Raw genomic sequence first — 24,217 nt, 5'->3', positions numbered from 1 at the left:
CTATTCCATTTCAGTATCTCACTGTCCCTACATTTATCTTCTCATACTTTCCTCTAAATACTAAAGACATTTCTATCCTCTTCTCTAGAGTTAATCTTTCATTTTTACAGATCTCTTAATCCATTTTTACTTTGCTGGGACTCCAAATTTTAAAATATATACGCTTCAAGACTTCCAATCATTTCAGGCACCTGGATGGCTCAGTGGTTGAGCGTCTGCCTTCCGCCCAGGGCGTGATCCCAGGGTCCTGGGATCGAGCCCCACATTGGGCTCCCCACAGGGAGCCTGTTTGTCCCTCTGCCTTTGTCTCTGCCTCTCTCTGTGTGTCTCTCATTAGTAAATAAATAAAATATTTTAAAAAAAGACTTCCAATCATTTCTTCCCTGTGGCCTTCATCTCTTTTGTGATCATAAAATATACAAAAACTTGTATTTAAAAAATATACACAAACAAACATACACATAGCCTTTGTTTGATGTTACTACTCAATTTTGGTTTTACTTCCCTTTGTTGCCAAGCTCTGAACTCTAAGTGGACAGTCACTTCTCAGACACTGCTCAAACACTTGCCTCTTGCCATTGACCTCCACTCTACTCCGTTTGTCTCCATTATGTTCAACTTAACCACCTTTTTACTATAACGATACTTTCGTGGCTTTTAATATTATCTAATAATATTAGATAGGATTTATTGTGTACAAGGCCCTGTTCCAAACATTTTACAAGTATGAATTGATGGATCTTCTTTGCTGTACTAGATCTACCAGATAATTACTACCCACTATTGGCCACTTGGCTTGCTACACACAGGCTATGTCTACAAAAAGCAGACTTCCAGTGCAACAACACAGCAGACTGGGGTAACCCAGACCTGTCCCAGTCCTTACTCCCAAAGCTATCCATGTGTATGATGTGAAAAGGTTGGCAAGCTGTGTTGTCAGCAGTGGTTTGATGATTTGGGGCGGGGGGGGGGTGGCTGGCAGCGGGTGTTATTAATGTTTAAATCTGAAAAATGTCTTGGAAACATTAGGTCAAATATTAGAATAAACCTTTTGATACAAAGAGGGAACAGATTGGGGCAGCCCGGGTGGCTCAGTGGTTTAGCGCCGCCTTCAGCCCAGGGCCTGATCCTGGAGACCCAGGATCGAGTCCTACATCAGGCTCCCTGCATGGAACCTGCTTCTCCCTCTGCCTGTCTCTCTCTCTCTCTCTCTTTCTCTCTCTCTCTGTCTCTCATGAATAAATAAATAAAATCTTAAAAAAAAAAAAGAGGGAACAGATTGGCGGATAAATTTATAGGTTCTTGGGTAAAGTCTTTAAATGGCATAAATAAGAGTCTACTTGCTTAGAAGACGAGTTAGTTTACTGAATGAAAGGGAAACAATAGGAATGGAACCATATATAATTAATTTCATTTAACAAACATTTATTGAGCAATTATATGTGCAGAACCCTTGTTCAATTTGGCAGTAGGGGGAAAAAACACTGCCTTCAAAAAGCTCACAGAAAGTATAGAAGTTACTAAGTATACTATCATTTACAGTCAGAGTGTAGTCACTAAATACAGAGAGTTTGTCTGTAGAAGTGTGTGAATTAAAAAATAAGTTCATCAAATTTTAATATGCTTTCTGAAAAGAATACTGCCATTCCTTTAAGTTTTAAAGTAGTTTTGTGAGGCAAGTTTAAGGACAAAAGTAGAAGTTCCCTGAAATTCAAAGAAATTGGAACCCTGCAGGTGCATGTACTGGTCTGTATCTACTCAGCAGTGAGTTAGAGCTGAAAAGGATACATCTACTCCTACTCCTTCCCATGGTGTCCTCACCATAAAGGCTCTTAACTGGAGTATCTCAAGAGGAATGATGTGTAAAAAGCTGACTTCAAACTAAAAAACCCTTTTCACATATATTTTTTTTTTAAGTAAGTGATGAAGTTTACAGGTCACAATAAGAAATACATCCTTCTAACATTTAAGTATCTGTATACTAGCAAAGACCATTTATAAAGATTTCTTGTATCACTTGATAGGTTACTATATATAGCAAACCCATAAACAGTTTATGAAGTTTACAACTCACTAGAGAAAAAAAAATGACACACTGGTATGTACTGTGGCTCCAGAATTAGTTAATTTTTGTATTTTTCCATTTTAATTGGTTGGTTTATATAAGCCTCCTCATTTATATACAGGATCAGGTTGTTTGTGCAACCAACTGACTGGACTTCCCGACAGAGCACCTCGTTGGTCTCATGATCTGCTATTAATGTGGTTCCTGCTTCCAAGCAATGTTTTCCACAGGGTTATTTCACATGCTTCTAATTTATGTAAAAGGTGAATGCTTAATCCAGTCTCCTTCATTAAAAATTACCAGTGTCAAATCTCACACCTTCAGAGGTGTAGGAAAAAACTCAGTAAAGCCTCACAGACAATTTCATTCATTATACTAAAATAATAAAGCACCTTTTTCTTCCAGGCATGACTGCAGTTAATGGAGTTTATAGCTCAACCTTTTATTATCTCAACAGCTGCTTCAAAGGAGGGGTGATAGAACTGACTTAAGAGCACCACTGCTCTTATTGACTGTGTTTCAAAAAGATAAAGCTCAAGTTCACCTGCACATACAAACCTTCCTGAAACAAGAGTTTTAGCAATCTGACCATATCTCACCAGGAAAAAAGCAAAGAGAATCTTGAACAAAAACTAAATGAGGATACTCCAAACATTTTTTGTGAGTTTTTCTTTTCCTAGAAGAGGATTACCTATTTGTTTCACAATAATGATTTCCAGTTAGGGAAAACCTCACAAGTTTGTCATCCAGTGTAATTATCAATACATAAACCCAATAACTAATGTCTGATTTCAATTTCTACAACTCAAAACTATGGATACCAAAAAGAAAAAATTAAACAATAATCATGGAACAGACAAAAGGGGGATCATGACATAGATTTTGGGCAGGGACCAAAAAAACAAGTAATCACATTTCTTACATGCATTTATGATGTAATTAGGAGATAATGCTCTGAGTACTTAGGAATTTCTTTTCCTACAATGTTTAAAAAAAATTGTGGCCACAGAATAGATACATTTTCAGAGAAGAAAAGATTCAGAAGATTTACCCATATAAGGATTTTGGAGAAGTTATTTAAAGATATACTTGAGCAAAACAAGAGTAAAATAAGAAACAGGAAGTCATAAGATGGAGGAAACAGTGAATCCACCCTGGAGGGCTGTGCCACAGACAACAGCGCCACGGGTCCCAGCTGAAATAGGTAAACAGGCTCGACCTGAATGAAGGATTTCTAGAAAACCAAAGGGCTTCAAGATTAGTTAGTATGCCTAAGATATAAAAGGAATTTAAGGATAGAATTAAAGCAGAAAAGGTTGAAAAAAGAAAGAAAAAAAAAAGAAAACATTGGTAGGGACTTAAAATTTTAAATGGTCACATTTTAAAATTAACCTATGATCATGAATTACAGACACTTCACAATGTAATGATCAATTTTAACTCTTTTTTTTAAAGTAGAGGAAGTGGAAGTAGAAGAAAAGTGGTAAAGCCAAAGGTGTCAGAGCAGACATAAAAATGTGAAGAGGTGCTGCCAACTGCTGATAGAAAATGGTGACAATGTAAAAGACATGAATATAGTAACAGATCATACATGGGAAGGCGCGAGGACAGGGAGAGTAAGGCAGTACGTCTTTGGCAGGGCCAGTTTCTTTTCCTTTTGCTTTCTTCCTTTATTTTTGTTTTCTCTTGTTTTGGACTTGATCTCTTTGAAATTTAGAGTTGCTTTTTTTTTTTTTTTTTTTTTTTTTTTTTTTAGAGTTGCTTTATTTGAAACATGCCTGTAAGTCAACGATGATCTTTCCCGGAAAACTTGATCTAATGAATAGTAGCATCATCTACCAGGTACCCAAACCAGAAACACCCAGGAATTATCCAGTGCAGTGGATTTGAGAGTGCCTCAAATTCATGGTCATTCTTTCATTGGGAGGGGAAAGCTATTTGCCTCCTTTCAATCCAGGCTTGCCCTTTGACACACAAAATGCAACTGGTGCAGCACCCCAGGATGTCTGAACTCAGGCCCAAAGAAGAAGGCCTGGCTTCATCTGCTTTCACTCTCTGGGGAAAGAAAAAAGGCCAGCAGCTGTGTAAGAAGCCAGAGAGCCATGAGACACCATGCTATGAGGAAGCCCAAGCCAGCCACATGAAGACACCAGGTGGAGGGCAGATAAGCTGTCCTCACCAAAGAGAACCCAAACTGCAGGATAGTGAGTAGATACATGTTGTTATTTGAAGCCACTAAGTTTGAGAGTGGTTCATTATGCAATGAGCAATACCACATCAATATCTGGAATGGAGTGGTGCCGAAACAAAAATCTTAAATATGTGACATTGGCTTTGGGAGTGGGCATTGGAGAGTGGCATCAAGCAAACTGCTAACAGGAGCTAGGACAGTGAGATAATTGCTGTTGAAAGGTGGAAAAAAGAGGACAGGAGTTGTGTATCAACAAAATGCAGTAAAACGTGTTTGCAGTAAAGTGTACAGTGGAGAGAATATCTAATGAACTTGTAGGTTAAGTTGAAGAGATTCCAGGAAAAAAGTTAAAAGTACAACTGGCTTCTTTTAGCTGCCTGTAATAAACTATGGGGAAACAAGATAAACTTAGAAGAAACTGTTTGGTTTTCAAGCAGAAATTAGAGGAAATTTAAAGAACCTAGGACTTCACAGATCCAACAGTAAAACTGCTTCTCATCTGCAATCTTCCTCAGCAAAAGACTCTCAAAGTGAAAAACAGCCTCATAATCTCTGGGCAAAGACCTGAATAGGAGTCTGCCAGTATATATGGCCTCAGGATATATATCAAGAAAGTAAGACCTCTTTTTTTAAAACCCCAAAGATCTGAGGGCCTGCCTCCTAGACTCTCTCAGCGAGGTAAAGGGTCTTCTGAGATCTTAAGGTGCTATCCCAGGCCAACCTAACAGCCAGTCTGACATAGAGAAGGGCCAATTCATCGCAAAGGTATTTCTAGGTGTGACTTTTGTCCAACAGAGCAGGATATAATTTGATATACAGGAAACCCTTAAAAATTTTGGAAGCTATATCAGCTTGGACTAAAATGAAATGAAACAGTCCAAAATGCAAAGAGCCCTCTGGGCCGCCCAACTACTCTAGCTAGGAAGCAGGCTGAAAAACCTATCCACATCATATTAGAGAGAAGGATGACAAAGAGGGTGGAGCCGAGAATTACAGAAAACCATTCCCAGTGAGAACGGGCCCTATCCAGAGTACGCTCTCTGCCCCCCAGGACAGGAGGAACTGATTGGACTTCAGAATTGCCGTAGACCACATTCTGAAATCTAGATGCACATATGGTGCCACGAATTAACCATGTGAGCTTGGATCAGTCACTTTGAACATGCTTCGATTTCCTTTCCATACAACATTAGTGTTATGCAAGAACTAGATAATGTCTTGATCTCTCATTCACCTTTAATAGGCTATAATTCTCAAAATGCTCCTTAAAAATTAGGCAGAAAAGAAGGAAAATATGTTTCAAAGGAAAAGTTGCCAACACCAACCGTCTCCCTGATCATCATGCTTGCTGACAGCAGTCTCCACATCACCTGGCCTCTTCTTGTCACAATCTGCCCCCTTTCTTCCTCACAGGTGGCATTACCTTCACAAATTCCAAGCTTCCTTCCCGTGATGGCTCCCAGGATGGTGGGGGTGAGCAGTGTGGGGCAGGATACCTGCCGTGGTTTGTATTCATGAGCTATTTATGAGTCAGGGACTTCACAGACAAGGACAAACTCTCTAATATTTTCAATCAGTATAGAATCCTAAATGGCTTCTGCATCAGGCAGCTTTTTTCAGTAGCTAAAAGTGTGATTAGAAAGAACACAGTACTTCACCTTCAAAGGTACAATCAATTCTTTTCCCATCAAGAATTACATAGAAAATCTAAACATACAATACTCTGGCAATGAGAAATTCTTGTCTTATCAATAATTAAACAGAATTTACAGATTAATAAACATTTTCTCACCCATGGAATGCAACAGGGTTATCTTCCAGATAATGAAGGTTTATTTATTTATTTTTTTGGTTTGGACTTGAAGTTTTTTTAGCTACTGAGAAATAAAACGAACAAGTTCAAACTAGCTTTAGAATGTGTCTATCAAATTGGAAGCCATAAGAAAGAGTACACTGTAATCTCCATGAAGACAGACACTTTTTAAGTCCCGGAGACTAGAATATCTGTCAAATTAGTAGACGAATTAATAAGAAGCAAACATTAAGCCCTGAAGCATTACTCATATCATGAAAATCTGTGGACTTTTGCTCAAATGAACACTTCAAAGAAAACTTCTGATTAGCATCTCCTAAAACATGGAGATCTTGAACTGCTCCTTCTCCATCTATTACAAGCTATTTAAATGAGACTATGTGTACTCTGTAGGATGTGGAATTGTCAGCCAAGGATGTCCCAAAGTCAAGCTTATACACAGCTTGCATTCCAGCAGAATCATTCTTACTTACAGATTGGAGAGAAGGAGTTAAATAATTTTACTAATGAACAATTTTTTAAATTTATTTATTTATAGAGATGCAGATTGAGAGAGAGAGAGAGAGAGAGGCAGAAACACAGGCAGAGGGAGAAGCAGGCTCCATGCCGGAAGCCTGATGTGGGACTCGATCCAGGGTCTCCAGGATCACGCCCCGGGCTGCAGGCGGGGCTAAACTGCTGCGCCACCGGGGCTGCCCACTAATGAACAATTTTAAACATTTTTCTATCAAAATAAACAAGATGTACTACAGAATAAATTAAAATCTGCAATCATTCTTAATATACAACAGAGGCTTCAAAGTAATTTAGAGCTTGTGGTAGACTGCAAAAATGTCAATCCCATTCTCTCCAGGTGTACACCTTCATTTTTCTCTCCCTTAAGCTTTGTTGAAAAATTCAAAAGAAATGAATAGAACATTTCACAGAACATTTCACTATTCTTTCCCTACAAGAACCAACCATTTATATAATGATTGCAGTATAATTGCAGAATAATTCCATTCTCAGGCAAGAGCTTCAAGGAAAACATACTATTTAAAGTTGAACTTTCTGATTACACTCCCCATTTAAAAGGCCATTTGCTTACCTGACTCCACATATTTCATTTGGTACATAAAACTTCCTTTTTATTTTTTTTATTTTTAACTTTTTAAAATATTTTATTTAGTTAGTTATGAGAGACATAGAGAGAAGCAGAGGCGTAGGCAGAGGGAGAAGCAGGCTCCCTGCAGGACTTGATCCCAGGATCCCAACCTGAGCCAAAGGCAGACACTCAACCATTGAGCCACCCAGGTGCCCCAAAACTTCCTTTTTAAAAACTACTTTCCATGTGATCTTCCACCCTCACTACACACACACACACACACACACACACACACAAACACACAGAGGTATCATGATCTGGGATGAAAAGATTTCTAATAAATTATTTGGTATATGAATTTTAATTCAGGTAAGCACAGAATAAAAGGAAAAATTTACAAAGAACGTAAAAGTGAGAGAGATACAGAAGAGTATTAAAATAGAGTTGACACACAATGTTACATTAGTTTCAGGTGTACAACATAGTGACTGGACAATTCTGTACACTACACTATGCTCAACACCATTTATGTGTAGTTACCATCTGTCACTACACAATGCTGTATTATTGAGTAGATTCCCCATGCTGTACTTCTCATCCCCATCCCCATGACTTATTTATTTTATATTTGGAAGTTTGTACCTTTTAATCCCCATATACTGCATAAGCACCCAAGGGGAAAATGGAACTCAGAGTTACACACACAAAGCATGTGAATTTCTGTCACTGACCAAAGTAAGAGGAAGCTGTGAAGCATGCCAGCCATCAGGCCCTGGGGGAATGAGGTCCACAGTCTGGTTCACAGTATGTGTGGCATTTGTAGTCATGGGGAAAGGACACACAGCCCCCATGCTCCAGGGCCCTTCTATTAAGGTCTTTTCCAAGCATGCAGGTCCCAAAATAAACCAAACCAGGAGACTGAGCTGCCTTTCACCCATGGGTGATGACCTAGTCCTGGTACATAGCCAGGTATCACAGATCCAAGGTCAATGAACTTTTAATTCCACCTCTTCACCACAGGAGCCTTACAATCTTATTCATTTTACTTTTCAGAGAAAAGTTTGTGGGTTCTTCCATTGGGGAGAAAGCATTAAAATAATTTTTGGTTCTAATTTCATAGAAGTAATAAAAATCATTTGTTAACAACTAGTTTCTCATTACTAAAGAAAATATTATTATAAGCTCAATTATGTTGTTTAAACTACACTGTAAATACTTCTGTCTTTTTCTGCACATTGTCATAGGGTTACAAAACTAATTTTGATCTCGTAGATAGATTAATGAATACAGGCAAGAAATATAAATAATTTTGTTAAACACTCCAACATTTCCACAATTCGCATGCTGCTCCAAAAAAATTAACACATATACAAAGAAAGTGATGTACTACTTGCTATTATTTGTTTCTTTCCCAGTTTTATTGAAGTATATTTGAAATATATTATTATATTAGTTTTAGGTTTACAATATGATAATCTGATTACCTACTATTATTTCTGTATTTCTTTTGATACAAATTTTAATTACATTAAATTTTATTATAAATTCTTTTTCCTTTTTCTATTGTCAATACAGCATTATTATAAAAGAGTATATATAAAATCCAATATCTCATCTCTTCTTACGTTTATTATAAAGGGTTAGTGTTTACTACTTAAAGAACTCAAGCAAGCAGACAGCATTAACAGATTCCAGTGGGACAAAGAATGTAATTCTTAAATAATTCTTATGATAATTCTTAAGAAAAGTAATAAAGACAAGTTAGAAGTATTTAAGTTAAAAAAAGTAATTAAACACAAATTATATCAAGAAGATGTCAACTTTGGAAAAGATTATAAAACAAAAGATTATACAGATAAAAAAGGTCCAGTGAAAACAGGCATCTAAATATAAAATATAGTGACAGGGAATAAAGGGGAAAGGAGAAAAACTGAGTGGGAAATATCAGAAAGGGAGACAGAACATGAGAGACTCCTAACTCTGGGAAACCAACTAGGGGTGGGGGAAGGGGAGGTGGGCGGGGGGTGGGGGCGACTGGGTGACGGGCACTGAGGGGGGCACTTGATGGGATGAGCACTGGGTGTTATTCTATATGTTGACAAATTGAACACCAATAAAAAATAAATTTACAAAAAAAAAAAAAAACAGGCATCTATAGATACTGGTGGTATGATTGCAAATTAGAATAGGCTTTCAGTAAAACAATTGGGCAAAATGCTTCATACAACTCAACCAGTAAGTTTACTTTTAGGAAACTATTCCCCCCTACACTACAACAAAATAAATATAGAAATATACTTCTTAAAATTATTATTATTGAAAATAATTTTTTTTAAATTCTTTTTGAATTTATTTTTTAAGTCCCTTCCCTTTTATAGAAAGAGAGAGGGGAGGAGAAAGAATACCAAGCAGGCTCCACACCCAGTGCAGAGCCAACATGGGGCTTAACGCTATAACCCCATGATCACAACCTGAGCCAAAAGTTAGACACTTAACCAATGGAGCCACTCAGGTGCCCCTAAAAATCTCTTTAAAACAGAGATACAACTAAATGATATAGCTGTTCATCAGAGCATTATCAATTATTAGAAACAATTTATATGATATGTGTATGTCAGAGTATATATATATATATAATTCATGAAACTAGTTGTTTTCATATATGAAAGAAATAGTTTCATGAATAATATATATATATTTCTTTCATATATGAAAAGAACTAGTTTCATGAATTATACAGCATATTCATTCTGAAAAGTAGTAAATAATCCCTAATTTTTTTAATATTTTATTTATTTATTCATGAGAGATAGAGAGAAAGAGAGGCAGAAACTTAGGCAGAGGAAAAAGCAGGCTCCATGCAGGGAGCCCAATATGGGACTATATCCCAGGATTCCAGGATCATGCCCTGAGCCAGAAGGCAGATGCTTAACTGCTGAGCCACCCAGGCGTTCCAATCACTAATTTTTTAAAAATTAAAAAGTAAGAAGAATACAGTAAGAAAAACGTAAGAAACAGAACACAGAACTGTATACATAGTATTATTACAACACTTCAACATTTTTTATTTTTGGATAGTTTTAGATTTACCAAAAAGATGTGAAGATAATATACAGAGTTTCTATATAACCCAAACCAGTTTCTCCTACTGTTAACGTCTTTCTTTGGTATGGTACATCAATTAGTGAACCCATAGTGATATATTATTTTTAACTAAAGTTTGTGCCTTATTCAGATGTTCTGAACTTTTCCCAAATGTCCTTTTTTTGTTACAGGGTCTCATCTGGGATGCCACATTACACTTAGCCATCTTGTCTCCTTAAGCTACCCCAGGCTATGACAATTTCTCAGATTTCCCTTGTTACTGATGGCCTTGACAATTCTGAGGCATACTGGTCAGGCATTTTGTAGAATGTTCCATAACTGGGACTTTTCTAATGCTTTTCTCATGATTACACTAGAATGATAGGTTTGGGGGAGGAAGATCACAGAAGTAAAGTGCTATTTCTAACAGTTCATTTAATAGAAAGCATGGAAAAAAGAAATAAAATGTTAATAATTAACTCAGGTAATAAGAGCCTATGGATGATTTTTCTTCTCCACAATTTTTTAAATCACCTTTTAAAATATGTCATTAAAACCATTTTTTTACTGTACAAGGAAAACACCTAAAAAGAAACCATGTAGTTAAAAATAGAACAATAGTAGAAATATGTCCATCTGCTGCCCTGCCTCCCATGCTCAGAAACAGAGTGGCTACACTTGTCTACCAGCTGCTGTTTCTCCTCCAGGTCACCAGCAGCGTGCAATTGGCTTGACAGCTGTTGAATGACTTCTAGGTACTGGCACATGTATTTAGGCTACAGCTAGAGCAGGGGAAAATATTTGGGGAGGGCTGTCATTCTCCCTGACATCTTTCTTACATATAGGCCAACATTTAATACCCTTATGGATACAAAAGGGGGAATTCAGCTCATTAAATTCTCATCTAGATGAAGGACAGACCATGGACTATTAGGTGAAACAATAAAGCTGCAGAACAGCATAAACAGTATGATGTAATTTTTAGAAAAAGATACAATACATGCATCTCCAATAAATCATATGTATGTATTTTTTTAAGTCTAGAAAGTATGCACTGACTGGTCTATAATTTCCTGAGGGGAAGGAGAATCAAAAGGGAAGTTGTTTTTTGCGGGTTTTTTATTTTTTATACATTCACAGTACATAAACTGTACCATAAGCATCTTTTAATATTATAAGACTTTTAAAGTATAGAAAAACTTTAATCCAAAAATTCACCTCTTTAAAGAGTTAAATTGACCACTCTATACAAAAGAAGGCACAGTTCCAAAGGGTAAACCAAAACAAGGAAGTTTCAATAAATTTCAAGTATGACATACCAAGATTACAAATCCTCATCTATTTTTTAAAAACATATTTGTGTTGTTCCTTTTTTAAGCTGAAATCAAGTATCGCTGCCTATATGCCTTATACCTCTCTCTCTCCCTCACTATCATTTTGAGAAGGATGTTCATGACAAGCACTAACATCAGGGAGATAGGTTTCTCAGGCATAAATGAATTAGTTCACTCAGACCTTTCAAACAGCTGCAGTGTCTAAAAGCATCCAACCATGAGGGCAATATGCCTACATGCTCCTTTGCTTTTTGACAAGCTGTCTTGAATACAAATCTTCAAAAGAAACTGTTAAGAAAATCATTGAAGAGTCCAAGCAGAAATGTAACACCAATCATTTTCACAGAGGCTCAGAGAGTGAATATCGTGTTCCTTAAAATTTTATTCACAACTCTTTCTTATTTCCAAGATGATGGCTGGGCATCAGCTGGATTTGCAAGCTGCCAAAGGTATTCAAATTTCTATACAGCTTAACTTCTTTGACTTAAAGCACTGCAGGCCTTTGTTCAAATACAAATAAATATGCTGACAGAGTATTTTATCCCCTTGTCTTTCATTTTTGTCTCAGCACAATTTTATGAAACTAAATGTAGCAAAAAAAAAAAAAAAAAGAGTACCAAGGAAATTAAACACTGGAGGGTAAGTGTTGATGAGGATAAGAGGATCAGGAAGGATTCAGCACACTGCAGTGGCTAGCCCAAGGCAACTCAGAAGCAATTTCAGAATACAGGGCCTTGAGGGAAGTCGTTTTTGTAAGATATATAGTTCTATTTACTAACTTTTTTATGGTTCCTGGAAGAGTAGAATAAACGAAAGTGATTTATGAGAGAAACAAGAAAGCTCAGGAAAGATCGGACAGTTTTCTCCGTATCAGACTGGAAGGTCCGCATGGCAAGATAGTATCTCATGAGATAAGATGCATTTGCCCATAAGAAGGGTTTACGGCAGTTTAGGGTCAGAAAAAGAATCTAAGGCCATGGACTTCTGGGTGTATGACCTATGAGTCAATAACGGGTCTAGCACATGCTCAGGTACATGCAGAATCAAAGAAACTTAGATCATCAATTTCCTAAGGAAACCGAAAATAAGAGTTATGAATCATTTCACATTTCACAAGTTCTTGATAAACTGAGCCAGGTAAAACAACTGAATAGCTGACCAAAGCTTCAGAAGTATTTCTGATCTACATGTGCAAGGAGATTTGAAAACTATTCATCCAGGCCTCTTGGATGTCAATGCTGGTAGGTACATACTAGCTCTAAATTCCAGTTCACTCTCCTTCATCTCTCTGCACTTCTGTTTATTCAACCAATGTTCAACTGGGTGTTATCTGATGCCAGGGCCTATGCTGAGTGCTGGATTTAGTAAGATTAATAAGCCATGGGTTCTTCTTTTAAAGATATTAACATCTCTCAGAGGATATCCTCTGTTTTTGCAAGACTAATGCCTTTCAAATCTCTTCCTCAAATTGTCTGAAAGACTACACTTCTGGATTCTACAAAACTGGCAGCAGTGATGGAAGCACAGTTTTTAATCTTCCTAAATCTTCCCATAAAAACAGAACAATGAATTAAAAAACCAAAATTCATGGACAACATCCACAACAAAATGAGGTGAGAAAGCAACCTCTTGAATCCCAAAATGCTTGTTTGATTTGTACCAACTTGTTTGGTACAAATCACATAGAGCTACAAGACATGCATGGTCTCTGTATCACTGGGGAAAGAAAAGGAAAGCAATGGGATGAGTAAGGAGCCTGAGAACCAGAGTAGCCAACAGGTACTCCCTAGAGTCTGGCTGGCCGCTCTGAGAAAAGCAGCTGACATTAGTAGGTTTCTGTTACCCCAAAAGCAGGCAAATGAGAGGGGCCCACTGCAAAGTCTAAAGGAAACTGCTCCCCCAGGGCTCACATTCAAGATAGGAACTCAATCTGATAAGAAACTGCTGTCCATAAAAATTAAACTTAAGCAAGATAGGAAAAGAAAATAGAAGGTCAGATAAAAGAGAAATAGGGAACCCGGCAGAAAATCTTGGAAAATAAGCCACTGCATTTTCTAACAGCTTTATGACTATATAACTTACATAAATTCACTTTTTTTTAATTTTTTATTTATTTATGATAGTCACAGAGAGAGAGAGAGAGAGAGAGAGAGGCAGAGACACAGGCAGAGGGAGAAGCAGGCTCCATGCGCTGGGAGCCCGACGTGGGACTTGATCCCGGGTCTCCAGGATCGCGCCCTGGGCCAAAGGCAGGCACTAAACCGCTGCGCCACCCAGGGATCCCTAAATTCACTTTTTTAAAGGCGTACAATTCACTAGTTTTTAGTATATTTCCAAAGTCGTGCAACATCACCATTATCCAATTTGGGAACATTTCCAATACCCCCCAAGAAAACTTTGTACCTACCTATTACCAGTCATACCTCCATATCTCCATCTCCTTCAGCCTCAGGAACCACTAATCTATTTTCTGTCCATATATTTTCGACTATGGTGAACATGTTTACACAAATGATGTTCCATAACATGTGGTCTTTTGTGACCGACTTCTTTCACGTTGCACTTTTTGAGGTTCATCTGTGTTGTAAGATATATTAATAATTCCTAAACTCCATTATTATTATTATTATTTGCCAAATAAGACTCCATTGCATGGATATACCACTTTCTTAACTGTTCATCACCTGATGGACTCTCAGGTTGTTTCTACTTTACTGGCAATTATGAATAATGCTGCTATGACATTCATGTGCAAGTTTTGTACGCAGTATGTTTTCATTTCTCTCGGGAGTGAAACTGTTGGGTGATATGATATACTCTATGTTTAACCTTTGAGGAATTCCCAACTGTTTTCCATAGTGGCTGCACCATTTTACACTCCCACTAACAGTGCATGAGACTTCCAATTAGTCTCCTTCTTTATCAACACTTGTTATTGTCTGTCTTTTTTATTATAGATGTTCTCTGGTAGGTGTCAGATAATATCTCATGATTTTGATATGTATTTCTTTAATGGCAAATGATATTGAACATTTCTAATATGCTTATCGGCCATTTGCATGTCGTTTGGGAAAAATGTCACTCTATTTGTGCATTTTTTAATTGGATGATCTGTCTTTATTTATTATTGAGTTATAAAAATTCTTTAGAGGAGGAGGGGCAAGACGGCGGAAGAGCAGGGTCCCCAAATCACCTGTCTCCACCAAATTACCTAGAAAACCTTCCAATCATCCTGAAAATCTATGAATTCGGCCTGAGAATTAAAGAGAGACCAGCTGGAATGCTACAGTGAGAAGAGTTCGCGCTTCTATCAAGGTAGGAAGACGGGGAAAAAGAAATAAAGACACAAAAGGCCTCCAAGGGGGAGGGGCCCCGCGAGGAGCCGGGCTGAGGCCGGGGCGAGTGTCCCCAGGACAGGAGAGCCCCGTCCCGGAGACGCAGGAGCTGCACCGACCTTCCCGGGCGGAAAGGGGCTCGCGGGGAGGTGGAGCAGGACCCAGGAGGGCGGGGATGCCCTCGGGCTCCCGGGGACAGTAACAGCAACTGCGCACCCAGGAGAGTGCGCCGAGCTCCCTAAGGGCTGCAGCGCGCACGGCGGGACCCGGCGGGACCAGGAGCAGCTGAAGGGGCTCGGGCGGCGGCTCCGCGGAGGGGGCTGCGCGGCCCCGGGAGCAGCTCGGAGGGGCTCGGGCAGAGGAAGAGGCTCCGTGCGGAGGGGGCTGCGCGGTTCCAGGAGCAGCTCGGAGGTGCTTGGGCGGCGGCTCTGCGGAGGGGGCTGCGGCCCGGGAGCGCGAATCCAACAGCGCAGGCTCCGGAGCACAGGGCGCCGGGACACAGCCCAGGATCCGGCCTCCCCCGGGACAGGCAGAGGCCGGGAGGGCCCAGGACAGCGAGGACGCTCCTGACCCAGCTGAGCAGATCAGCGGCCCCGCCCCGGAGCCTCCAGGCCCTGCAGACGGAGTTCCTGCCGGAGCTGAATCCAGGGCTCCAGGGCTGGCCCCGCCACTGGGGCTGTTCCTCCTGCGGCCTCACGGGGTAAACAACCCCCACCGAGCCCTGCACCAGGCAGGGGCACAGCAGCTCCCCCAACTGCTAACACCTGAAAATCAGCACAACAGGCCCCTCCCCCAGAAGACCAGCTGGACGGACAACTTCCAGGAGAAGCCAAGGGACTTAAAGTACACAGAATCAGAAGATACTCCCCCGTGGTTCTTTTTTTGTTTTGTTTTGTTTTGTTTTGTTTTGTTTTGCTTTTTGATTTGTTTCCTTCCCCCACCCCCTTTTTTTTCTCCTTTCTTTTTCTTTCTCTTTTTCTTTTTTTTTCTTTTCGTTTTTTTTCTTCCCTTTTTTTTCTCTTTCTCTTTTCTTTCCTTCTTTCTCTCCTCTCTTTTTCTCTTTTTCCCAATACAGCTTGCTTTTGGCCACTCTGCACTGAGCAAAATGACTAGAAGGAAAACCTCACTTCAAAAGAAAGAATCAGAAACAGTCCTCTCTCCCACAGAGTTACAAAATCTGGATTACAATTCAATGTCAGAAAGCCAATTCAGAAGCACTATTATACAGCTACTGGTGGCTCTAGAAAAAAGTATAAAGGACTCAAGAGACTTCATGACTGCAGAATTTAGAGCTAATCAGGCAGAAATTAAAAATCAATTGAATGAGATGCAATCCAAACTAGAAGTCCTAACGACGAGGGTTAACGAGGTGGAAGAACGAGTGAGTGACATAGAAGACAAGTTGATAGCAAAGAAGGAAACTGAGGAAAAAAGAGACAAACAATTAAAAGACCATGAAGATAGATTAAGGGAAATAAACGACAGCCTGAGAAAGAAAAACCTACGTTTAATTGGGGTTCCTGAGGGCGCCGAAAGGGACAGAGGGCCAGAATATGTATTTGAACAAATTCTAGCTGAAAACTTTCCTAATCTGGGAAGGAAAACAGGCATTCAGATCCAGGAAATAGAGAGATCCCCCCCTAAAATCAATAAAAACCGTTCAACACCTCGACATTTAATAGTGAAGCTTGCAAATTCCAAAGATAAAGAGAAGATCCTTAAAGCAGCAAGAGACAAGAAATCCCTGACTTTTATGGGGAGGAGTATTAGGGTAACAGCAGACCTCTCCACAGAGACCTCGCAGGCCAGAAAGGGCTGGCAGGATATATTCAGGGTCCTAAATGAGAAGAACATGCATCCAAGAATACTTTATCCAGCAAGGCTCTCATTCAAAATGGAAGGAGAGATAAAGAGCTTCCAAGACAGGCAGCAACTAAAAGAATATGTGACCTCCAAACCAGCTCTGCAAGAAATTTTAAGGGGGACTCTTAAAATTCCCCTTTAAGAAGAAGTTCAGTGGAACAGTCCACAAAAACAAGGACTAAATAGATATCATGATGACACTAAACTCATATCTCTCAATAGTAACTCTGAATGTGAATGGGCTTAATGACCCCATCAAAAGGCGCAGGGTTTCAGACTGGATAAAAAAGCAGGACCCATCTATTTGCTGTCTACAAGAGACTCATTTTAGACAGAAGGACACCTACAGCCTGAAAATCAAAGGTTGGAGAACCATTTACCATTCGAATGGTCCTCAAAAGAAAGCAGGGGTGGCCATCCTTATATCAGATAAACTAAAATTTACCCCAAAGACTGTAGTGAGAGATGAAGAGGGACACTATATCATACTTAAAGGATCTATTCAACAAGAGGACTTAACAATCCTCAATATATATGCCCCGAATGTGGGAGCTGCCAAATATATCAATCAATTATTAACCAAAGTGAAGAAATACTTAGATAATAATACACTTATACTTGGTGACTTCAATCTAGCTCTTTCTATACTTGATAGGTCTTCTAAGCACAACATCTCCAAAGAAACGAGAGCTTTAAATGATAGACTGGACCAGATGGATTTCACAGATATCTACAGAACTTTACATCCAAACTCAACTGAATACACATTCTTCTCAAGCGCACATGGAACTTTCTCCAGAATAGACCACATATTGGGTCACAAATCGGGTCTGACCGATACCAAAAGATTGGGATTGTCCCCTGCATATTCTCAGACCATAATGCCTTGAAATTAGAACTAAATCACAACAAGAAGTTTGGAAGGACCTCAAACACGTGGAGGTTAAAGACCATCCTGCTAAAAGATAAAAGGGTCAACCAGGAAATTAAGGAAGAATTAAAAAGATTCATGGAAACTAATGAGAATGAAGATACAAGCGTTCAAAATCTTTGGGATGCAGCAAAAGCAGTCCTAAGGGGGAAATACATCGCAATACAAGCATCCATTCAAAACTGCAAAGAACTCAAATACAAAAGCTAACCTTACACATAAAGGAGCTAGAGAAAAAACAGCAAATAGATCCTACACCCAAGAGAAGAAGGGAGTTAATAAAGATTCGAGCAGAACTCAACAAAATCGAGACCAGAAGAACTGTGGAACAGATCAACAGAACCAGGAGTTGGTTCTTTGAAAGAATTAATAAGATAGATAAACCATTAGCCAGCCTTATTAAAAAGAAGAGAGAGAAGACTCAAATTAATAAAATCATGAATGAGAAAGGAGAGATCACTACCAACACCAAGGAAATACAAACGATTTTAAAAACATATTATGAACAGCTATACGCCAATAAATTAGGCAATCTAGAAGAAATGGACGCATTCCTGGAAAGCCACAAACTACCAAAACTGGAACAGGAAGAAATAGAAAACCTGAACAGGCCAATAACCAGGGAGGAAATTGAAGCAGTCATCAAAAACCTCCCAAGACACAAGAGTCCAGGGCCAGATGGCTTCCCAGGGGAATTTTATCAAACGTTTAAAGAAGAAACCATACCTATTCTCCTAAAGCTGTTTGGAAAGATAGAAAGAGATGGAGTACTTCCAAATTCGTTCTATGAGGCCAGCATCACCTTAATTCCAAAACCAGACAAAGACCCCACCAAAAAGGAGAATTACAGACCAATATCCCTGATGAACATGGATGCAAAAATTCTCAACAAGATACTGGCCAATAGGATCCAACAGTACATTAAGAAAATTATTCACCATGACCAAGTAGGATTTATCCCCGGGACACAAGGCTGGTTCAACACCCGTAAAACAATCAATGTGATTCATCATATCAGCAAGAGAAAAACCAAGAACCATATGATCCTCTCATTGGATGCAGAGAAAGCATTTGACAAAATACAGCATCCATTCCTGATCAAAACTCTTCAGAGTGTAGGGATAGAGGGAACATTCCTCGACATCTTAAAAGCCATCTATGAAAAGCCCACAGCAAATATCATTTTCAATGGGGAAGCACTGGGAGCCTTTCCCCTAAAATCAGGAACAAGACAGGGATGTCCACTCTCACCACTGCTATTCAACATAGTACTGGAAGTCCTAGCCTCAGCAATCAGACAACAAAAAGACATTAAAGGCATTCAAATTGGCAAAGAAGAAGTCAAACTCTCCCTCTTCGCCAATGACATGATACTTTACATAGAAAACCCAAAAGTCTCCACCCCAAGATTGCTAGAACTCATACAGCAATTCGGTAGCATGGCAGGATACAAAATCAATGCCCAGAAGTCAGTGGCATTTCTATACACTAACAATGAGACTGAAGAAAGAGAAATTAAGGAGTCAATCCCATTTACAATTGCACCCAAAAGCATAAGATACCTAGGAATAAACCTAACCAAAGTTGTAAAGGATCTATACCCTCAAAACTATAGAACACTTCTGAAAGAAATTGAGGAAGACACAAAGAGATGGAAAAATATTCCATGCTCATGGATTGGCAGAATTAATATTGTGAAAATGTCAATGTTACCCAGGGCAATATACATGTTTAATGCAATCCCTATATCAAAATACCATGGACTTTCTTCAGAGAGTTAGAACAAATTATTTTAAGATTTGTGTGGAATCAGAAAAGACCCCAAATAGCCTGGGGAATTTTAAAAAAGAAAACCATATCTGGGGGCATCACAATGCCAGATTTCAGGTTGTACTACAAAGCTGTGGTCATCAAGACAGTGTGGTACTGGCACAAAAACAGACACATAGATCAGTGGAACAGAATAGAGAATCCAGAAGTGGACCCTGAACTTTATGGGCAACTAATATTCGATAAAGGAGGAAAGACTATCCATTGGAAGAAAGACAGTCTCTTCAATAAATGGTGCTGGGAAAATTGGACATCCACATGCAGAAGAATGAAACTAGACCACTCTCTTTCACCATACACAAAGATAAACTCAAAATGGATGAAAGATCTAAATGTGAGACAAGATTCCATCAAAATCCTAGAGAAGAACACAGGCAACACCCTTTTTGAACTCGGCCATAGTAACTTCTTGCAAGATACATCCACGAAGGCAAAAGAAACAAAAGCAAAAATGAACTATTGGGACTTCATCAAGATAAGAAGCTTTTGCACAGCAAAGGATACAGTCAACAAAACTCAAAGACAACCTACAGAATGGGAGAAGATATTTGCAAATGACATATCAGATAAAGGGCTAGTTTCCAAGATCTATAAAGAACTTCTTAAACTCAACACCAAAGAAACAAACAATCCAATCATGAAATGGGCAAAAGACATGAACAGAAATCTCACAGAGGAAGACATAGACATGGCCAACATGCATATGAGAAAATGCTCTGCATCACTTGCCATCAGGGAAATACAAATCAAAACCACAATGAGATACCACCTCACACCAGTGAGAATGGGGAAAATTAACAAGGCAGGAAACCACAAATGTTGGAGAGGATGCGGAGAAAAGGGAACCCTCTTACACTGTTGGTGGGAATGTGAACTGGTGCAGCCACTCTGGAAAACTGTGTGGAGGTTCCTCAAACAGTTAAAAATATACCTGCCCTACAACCCAGCAATTGCACTGTTGGGGATTTACCCCAAAGATACAAATGCAATGAAACGCAGGGACACCTGCACCCCAATGTTTCTAGCAGCAATGGCCACGATAGCCAAACTGTGGAAGGAGCCTCGGTGTCCAACGAAAGATGAATGGATAAAGAAGATGTGGTTTATGTATACAATGGAATATTACTCAGCTATTAGAAATGACAAATACCCACCATTTGCTTCAACGTGGATGGAACTGGAGGGTATTATGCTGAGTGAAGTAAGCCAGTCGGAGAAGGACAAACATTATATGTTCTCATTCATTTGGGGAATATAAATAATAGTGAAAGGGAATATATAAGGGAAGGGAGAAGAAATGTGTGGGAAATATCAGAAAGGGAGACAGAACGTAAAGACTGCTAACTCTGGGAAACGAACTAGGGGTGGTAGAAGGGGAGGAGGGCGGGGGGTGGGAGTGAATGGGTGACGGGCACTGGGAGTTATTCTGTATGTTAGTAAATTGAACACCAATAAAAAATAAATTAAAAAAAATAATAAAAATAAATAAATAAATAAATAAATAAATAAATAAATAAATAAATAAATAAATAAATAAAATTCTTTAGATACTCAGACAATGAGTGTCTTTAAATATATGATTTACAGGAGCTCCTGGCTGGCTCAGTCAGTGGAGTATGCGTCTCGATCTCAGGCTTGTGAGTTCGAGCCCCATGTTGGTTGTAGAGATTAATTAAAAAATAAAATAAAATTTTTAAATATAATTCACAAATATTTTCTCTGCATCTGTAAGTCATCCTTTCACTTTCTTTTCTATTTTTTTTTTATCCCTTCACTTTCTTGATGGTAAAAGTACACAAGGTTTTTAATTTTGATGAAGTCCAACTTAACCTTCCTGTTTGTTTGACATTTGTATTTTGAGGGTCATATATAAAATCCATTGACTAAGCCATTTAAGATCTGCTCCAAAGTTTTCTTCTAAGAATTTATAGTTTTAACTCTTATATTTATCTATGGATCACTTTAAGTTAATGCTGGGGAATGGTGTGAAACAGGGTGCAAACTCATCCTTCTGCACATGGATATACAGTTTTCTGAGCACCATTTATTAGAAAGATAATTATTTCCCCACTAAATTTTTTTGGCATCCTATTCAAAAAGTCATTTCACTTTAAATGTAGGGATTTTTTTTTCAATTTTATTTTACGTATTTATTTATTTAAGATTTTATTTATTCATGAAAGACACAGAGAGAGAGTAGGGGTTTGTTTCTTGACTCAGAATTTGTTCCATGGATCTATAGGTCTATCTTTATGTGAGTACCACACTGTCTTATTCACTGCAGTTTTGTAATAAATCTTGAAACTGGTAAGTATGAGTCTTCCAACTTTGCATTTTTCAAGATTGCTTTAAGTATTCTGTCTCTTGCCTTTCCACATGAATTTTAGGATCAGCTTGTCAATTTCTGCAAAAAAGTCAGGTAGGATTCTGATAAGAATTGAATCTGTAGATCACCTTGAGGATATTATAACAATATTAATACTTCCATGAATATGAATGGCTTGCCATTTCTTAGGACTTTTTTATTGTTTTTCTATGACATCTTGTAGTTTTCAGTGTACATGCTTTATACGTCTCTCATTGAGTTTATGCCTAATTATTCTAGTCTTTTTGATGCTATTAGAAATGCAATTGTTTTCTTAACATCATTTTTGGCTTGTTTATTGCCAGATAGAAATTTTAGGTCTTAGTCATTTCACTCAGGGCAAAGCCAACACACACACACACACACACACACACACACAAATATATTAAAACGTCTGTTTTTTCAGAAAGAGCTAGAGCTGTTATCTGTCTTAACCTCTAGAAAACATTTTTTTGAAAGTTATACTTTGAGTACATAAATGTGTGTGCATATAATTATATATATGTATAATTATACATGCTAGGAATGTATATACAAAATACATATACATTTTTTAATGCTAGGAATGTACATGCATAATCTTACCATTGTTCATATCGCAGTGATGACTAATTTGGGGCATTTTTTTCCCTCTTTACTCAATTTGTTTTTAATTTTTTTCTGTAATAAACATGTACAATTTCATTCCCAATTTTAAATGTTTTATTCATTTTTAAACAGTATGTTTTCACTTCTGTCCAGGAAGTTCATCAACTGTCTCAATTTAAGGCTAGGGACATAAAGGCTGAGTTCACAATTATGGGGTTATTCCAATTTAGGAGTCTTAGCAAATCCTGATTCTTTTCCAGTGTGGATTTATTAAAAAATACTCATTAAGGGTTTTTTCCCCCTTTCAAATACTATAGCTGATAGGTAATTTTTTTTATTTTTTATTTATTTATGATAGTCACAGAGAGAGAGAGAGAGGGAGAGAGAGAGAGGCAGAGACACAGGCAGAGGGAGAAGCAGGCTCCATGCACCGGGAGCCCAACGTGGGATTCGATCCCGGGTCTCCAGGATCGCGCCCTGGGCCAAAGGCAGGCGCCAAACCGCTGCGCCACCCAGGGTTCCCTGATAGGTAATTTAAAGTAGTCAGGCCCCCCTAGAATTTTCACAAGTTAGTTTAGTTCACTCCAGTCTGAAGTATGCAGTTTGATTCAATCATCTTTGATGAAGTTTCGTAGAAAACAAAATCCTACAAATAATTTTAAAAGTTCTGCTGCCTACAAAGACCCTCAAAGAGATCATGAATATTCTCTGCCATCTCAGCTTCTCTTTAGACATTTATGCAACCTCAATTAATAAATTTTGCAAACCCTTTTCCAGAGAGCTATAAAAGTTCCTTCTAATCTTAGGACGTTAAATACTAGCGTTGATTTATACTTGTCCTGCTCTATCCTACTTGGAGGAAATGAATCCAATGGAAAACTTAAATGTTCTGATCTACTTCACAGAAGTTATAAAGAACTTACTCAGCTTCAGGATTTTTAAATTTGTTCACCAAATGCATGCTCATTTATTCTATCCTGATTTGCCACAGACCTGAAACCCCGTTGCCTACTTTGTACAAAGAGAGTAACAATCCTTTTAGAGTACTGTTGTGAGGTTTAGTAAGCTAATATATAAAATGTTCTTAACACAGTGCATGCTCCTAAGAATAACTCAGTAAATGGTAGCTCCAATGAGTAATATTTAATACATGTTAAAGCTTTTCTATATCATGCCTCTCTCCCCCTTTCATACTCAAAGCTCCTAAGCTTTTGATCTGTCCTTTTCCATGGCCTACCTAAACCACATACACCATGATGTGTATAGTAGCCCAGGTGTGATCACATCTCAGTATTACATGATAGGACAATGTGTCTTTTGTCTTTCTCCTTCTCCTCAGCTTATCCTTAAACACCGCAACCCATAACCCTAGTGAATTATGCACCAAATAAACTAAGAGCCAATGAAGATTAGAGATCAAAACTATAAATAAACTCCACACATGCTATTTGCCTAAGAAGACGGGTCATGGCACACTGCACAGAAAAATGCCCCTACATGATGTGCAGATCTATATTTAGTTACCAAAAAATTAAACACATGCCTGTTTGTTTGTTTTTCAGAGATAACACACAGAAATGAACAGTGAAAATAACTACCTTAGAAATATTGGAGGGAAAAAAAAGAAATACTGAAAGAGGAAATTCACAACCTACATTCTAAGCATAGATATAAAATATTTTAACCAATTTCAAAAGCCAGACACTTCACACCGGACAATGAATCCAAGTGGCA

The 24,217-nt window shown here is 38.4% G+C and overlaps 1 protein-coding gene and 1 long non-coding RNA gene across 11 annotated transcripts in view; one reads left to right on the top strand and one right to left on the bottom strand.

Annotated features, from left to right (window-relative positions):
* Nucleotides 1–13,751, top strand: part of LOC140608009 (uncharacterized) — a 52,623-nt gene extending 38,872 nt beyond the window's left edge. Inside the window, exon 4 of the long non-coding RNA XR_012009942.1 lies at nt 10,429–13,751. This is a non-coding gene — a long non-coding RNA (uncharacterized lncRNA). The remainder of the gene's footprint in view (nt 1–10,428) is intronic.
* TBC1D4 (TBC1 domain family member 4) overlaps nt 1–24,217 on the bottom strand; it is a 181,828-nt gene that overhangs the window by 93,459 nt on the left and 64,152 nt on the right. The window lies entirely within an intron of this gene.

The sequence above is a fragment of the Canis lupus genome, chromosome 17 (genome assembly GCF_048164855.1).
Source record: "Canis lupus baileyi chromosome 17, mCanLup2.hap1, whole genome shotgun sequence".
Lineage (NCBI taxonomy): Eukaryota > Metazoa > Chordata > Mammalia > Carnivora > Canidae > Canis > Canis lupus.
The sequence above is the reverse complement of the archived record's forward strand: the minus strand, read 5'-3'. Positions and strand labels throughout refer to the sequence as shown.